The sequence below is a fragment of the Cryptomeria japonica genome, chromosome 7, assembly GCF_030272615.1.
Source record: "Cryptomeria japonica chromosome 7, Sugi_1.0, whole genome shotgun sequence".
Classification (NCBI taxonomy): domain Eukaryota; kingdom Viridiplantae; phylum Streptophyta; class Pinopsida; order Cupressales; family Cupressaceae; genus Cryptomeria; species Cryptomeria japonica.
Genome location: NC_081411.1, coordinates 386,310,917 through 386,315,540, shown reverse-complemented (window position 1 = coordinate 386,315,540; position 4,624 = coordinate 386,310,917). Strand labels below are relative to the sequence as shown.

Below are 4,624 nucleotides of genomic sequence, written 5' to 3'. Positions count from 1 at the left end.
GGCCCTTTAACAGTCATAAAATTTGGGCAGGATCCTGACCCCATGTTGGTCCATGTCGGAAAATTAAATTTTTTTTCAATGGGTAATTATAAAAAAAGGTCTATCCCTCTCATTTGCATATACATTCGACATCTGACAATCATATTGATCAATCAATTCAAGCAATCAAGCATTCAAATTAAAGTGAGCAAACAATCAGTCTTCTTTCAAGAATTGGAGCAAAGATAAGGTCAAGATTCAAGCATTGGAGTTGACATTCATGTTCTGCATTAGAGAAGACTTCATGAAACCCTAATTCCATGTGGAGACAAACAAAACTTCACAAGGAGGTATAGAATTTGTGTTTCAGTCAATATTCAACACCTCCCTCAAAATGAGAACATTTTCATTACTGAAATTCAATTATATTTCATTTCAATTTCAAGGTTAAATCCTAAACTGGGGTTTGACTTAGGCAAACCCCTATTCCCAACCTATTTTCCTTCTCTAGCACGTGAATAGGAACGAGTACGCAGCAACAATATTCAGAATTGGCTTTATTTACAGTGATGAATCAATTCCCCATTTTAGTGTGAAAAGTGCAAGGGACTAGAGTGACCGTTGTTATGGTCACAACAAATTAGGAGCTCTTTCTGGGAACAGGTCTGAATACTCTTATAATCCTCAAATCCAAGTTCGTTGCTCAATCTGACTACTGAAACTTACTGTTCATGTGTTTTTTACATAAATTCCAACACATTTACCCTAATTTCAACATTTTCACAATTCAACTTAAAAGAGGACAATCTAATCAAATTGAATAGAATTCTCAACCCTTATCCTTGTCGATTTGTGGCTAGATCCATTGGGTTTACCTCCCTCTTTTAATGTAGTGGTAACCAAGTAAAAATTAGTGGTCTTTCGTCCTTCTATGGTGGAAACCCTAATTTTTCACCATTACAACTACAAACCTACCATCTCTAGTGCTAGACTATTTTTTTCCATAAAGGCACCTTGTGTCAATACCAAATCCCTACTAGCACAAGTTGATATAGTTTTAAAGGATTCTAGAGCACCAACCGCTAGCACATAACCTAGACCAAGCATAATTTTTTAGGGTCTTTGATTCCCATGTCTAAGTCTAAAGAATTCAGTAACACCTAACATTGACCATGGTCTCCACTATTATCTCATCCCACTAGCCTTTCTACAACATTTCCTAGGCTCTTATAATTGGTTGTTAGTTGATCACATAGAGAAAAATTAAGGTGGTGTCCCTCCTACTTTTATGGATGTTATATATCTTTTCTCTTCTTATTTACTTACACTTTATCATTCTCATTTCACTATTAGTTTATTAATATATTACTTAGATTAACACATTGAAATAAAGGAAACTACTCTAAAATAAACATCCAACAGTTAGGATTTGATTGTATATCTTTCAACCCCTCAAGTTATAAATTCTCTCTTTACATGTGTCTCATTCAAGGTATTATTGATGATAACACATACAAAGAGAATTTTTGAAAAATAATTGAAACAATAAATGAACATAGTGTTCATGTCATAGCTAATCTATTGAATACAAATCTGAAATATATATCATAAAACTATCCTTTATCGTGATTTTGAGATAGGTGACTACCAAATACAAATAAAAAAGATATATCATAAATGTATCCTTTAGCATGATTTTGAGATAGGTGACTTGATCCTTTAATCTAATCCCAAGAATATAAATGGAAAAGAATCAATTTATGAAAATTCAAAACCCATTATTTGGGACTTCTAGTTTATGTTCTTAATATGATACATGTTTCTTTCATCAGATAACCCTTGATGTCAAATATTTGGAGGATTGTGTTAACACCATATACATCTAAAATTCTAGTACTCTTAAGATTTCCTCCATTTTAGATTCAATTTACAAAAAAATAATTAGACATACATATATAGATCTTGAGATTCTTTTACAAGTCCACATCACAACAACTTCTTGGTCTAAATTTATGTTCATGCTCTAAATTTATTGATTATTTATGCTTATACTAACTATGATTATATCTTGGGCTACCATGATGATTGTATTTTTCCCTAATTCTTATCATGAGAATAACATATTTATTTGTGCTTCTAAGATACTTATCTAGGTATTCATGGTTTTGGAGCATTTAATTTATGGTCCTAAGTGGTGGCAAGACTTGGGGCATCTTTCCTCTTTATCATCGTATATGGTTGTTAGATAATGACATTTTTATATTATTTCTTATTAGTATTACATGATTGCATCATTTTCTATATATATTTTTCTTTTCCTCCAAGTTTTTTTTTCCATTTTATGAATACAACTAATTGGGGTGACATACAAAAATGGTAACTCTAATCTTTTGGAATTGTTCATGTAGAGACTATCGCACACCCATTCATTTTTTAGTTGTTGAGTGTATTGTCATTTTAGTTATTTACATAGTATTATATAAGTTGTCATTAAACAATGTATTACCATCTTCCCTTTGATTGTATGTTATAGATGACAAATGTAATATCATGCTAATTGTCTATGAGCAATATTCTTTTCGCTTTCATTGTAAATAGATAGTACTTATATTTTACATTTTTTTTAATACTTTATAGATGTCAATCATTAGATCTTCTTTCTTTTCACCCTATAAGATTTTAGATGGAGCACTCATGACAAGGAAGAATGTATCAAAGTGATGTGTGAAAGGAAACTTGCAGCCATACAAATGACAATTTCCGCATAACCCAATTGAAAAATCAAGCAAATAAACACTTAGAATATATATGCAAAGAATATACAACATACCCATCAAAGATGACACAAGAAATAACCTGGGAACACCCTCATGAGGTAAAAAGTCAACCTCCAAATCCATTTACTATCCATGTATTATTAGCAATGCAAAATTAAAAATATAACCATGAAAGCCTTTGAAACCCTAGCCATCAACAAGCACTCCATGTGAATACGCATGTAACCACACATCTCATGTCATACTTCCAACCTCCACAAATGCTAACTTGGCTTGGCCAAACAACTACCCTTGTGGTTGTTTTTATAGGCACAAGCTCCCACAAAACCACCAAGTGGTCTTACATCAAAACCATGTGCTAAAACCATGGGCTACTTACCTATTGCCCCCACATCTAATAGTGGGTACTTTATTAAATTTATTTTTCCCAATATTAAATAATTACAATAATATATCTCAATGTTACAATACAACTCATCAAGTGACTCTGAGAATATTCTAAGGGAATCTCTACACTTTACACGTCCATGTGCAACTCACATAATAAATAAAATATTACAATTACATAACGTTATGGAAGGTGTACAACACCTATTTTCTCACCAATGTCTACATCTATAATTGTATCCTATTATGAGTAACTTAATATTTACTTTTATGTTGGATGCTTGACTTTAATTTTGGATGCATTCTCATGGTAGTTCGCGTGCAATCCAAAGTGGGTAGAAAATTTAATGGTGAATTATTTTGAGGTCACTTTTTTTATTTTATCATTTGATTTCTATTAAGAGATAGCACATAGTCTAATTCATAATTAGCTCCAATGACACTTATTCTCAAAAACTACTTTTACTATATTCAATTAATCCATTTACTACCTTGGGTCATATCTTCAATTTACAATAGTAATAATGTAGGTAACTTATGTAATTGTAGGAATGAGCCTTAAAAAATTTAAACTTCAAATTCAAATTTGGCTATGCTTGTTTTCCCTACACTTAACCACTATAAGTTGACTTGAAGCATGAAACATCTTGCTTGCACCTTTGGAGTTGTAATTAAAGACTAACTGTAATACATTTAAACATCTAGCAAATCAATGGAATGATCACCTCTTGTACACATTAAAGAGCTTAATAAGAATCATCTAATGACATTAACATATCATCAACATTCTACAACATATTGTATGATTGCTTGTTACCTTCAATCTTTAGACAAAGTCATTAATTGATATCCTTGTCGATTTAACAAAAGAGAATACTAATACCTATTGTGTGTGAACTCCTCACTACACAACAAACTTTTTATATAAATTTAAAAATAAAAAATAGCAAATAAACAATTCATTAATGTAAAATGTAAACATCAATTTTATAATTAGACATGTGAAGAAGTGTTCTAAGCATAACTCAGCTTGTTCAGTCCAAACGTAAAGACGCAAATATTAATCAATCTTTTCACCGTGCTAATAAATAATATAGAAATAATTAGTTTAAAACTTACAATATTGACATGTACGACAGTTTGGCCGAGTGGTCTAAGGCGCCAGATTTAGGCTCTGGTCCGAAAGGGCGTGGGTTCAAATCCCACAGCTGTCATTTTGAATTCTGTAGTTGTCCGTAAAACGTTTTGTTGATCTTCTCTAGTTAGTTTAGTCTATAAAAATTAATTTCTTTCAGGTACAAGACAATGTATAAATAAAAACATTTTTATTAAAAAGTTTTGAGTTCTTCTCATTCTTCAATTTAAGGTGGTTTGTTTGCTTTTAATTTTGTCTTTAAAATTACAAAACAATATATTAATAAAAAAAATTTGAATTCTTTATTGTTTCTTTTTTTTTCCCTTTTTTAAAATTTTTTAATTTA

The 4,624-nt window shown here is 31.0% G+C and overlaps 1 non-coding gene across 1 annotated transcript; it reads left to right on the top strand.

The window, feature by feature from the left end:
* The first annotated feature begins 4,277 nt into the window (after nucleotides 1-4,277).
* Nucleotides 4,278-4,357, top strand: TRNAL-UAG (transfer RNA leucine (anticodon UAG)). The gene has a single exon. It is a non-coding gene; the product is annotated as a tRNA-Leu (tRNA).
* Nucleotides 4,358-4,624: the final 267 nt, after the last annotated feature.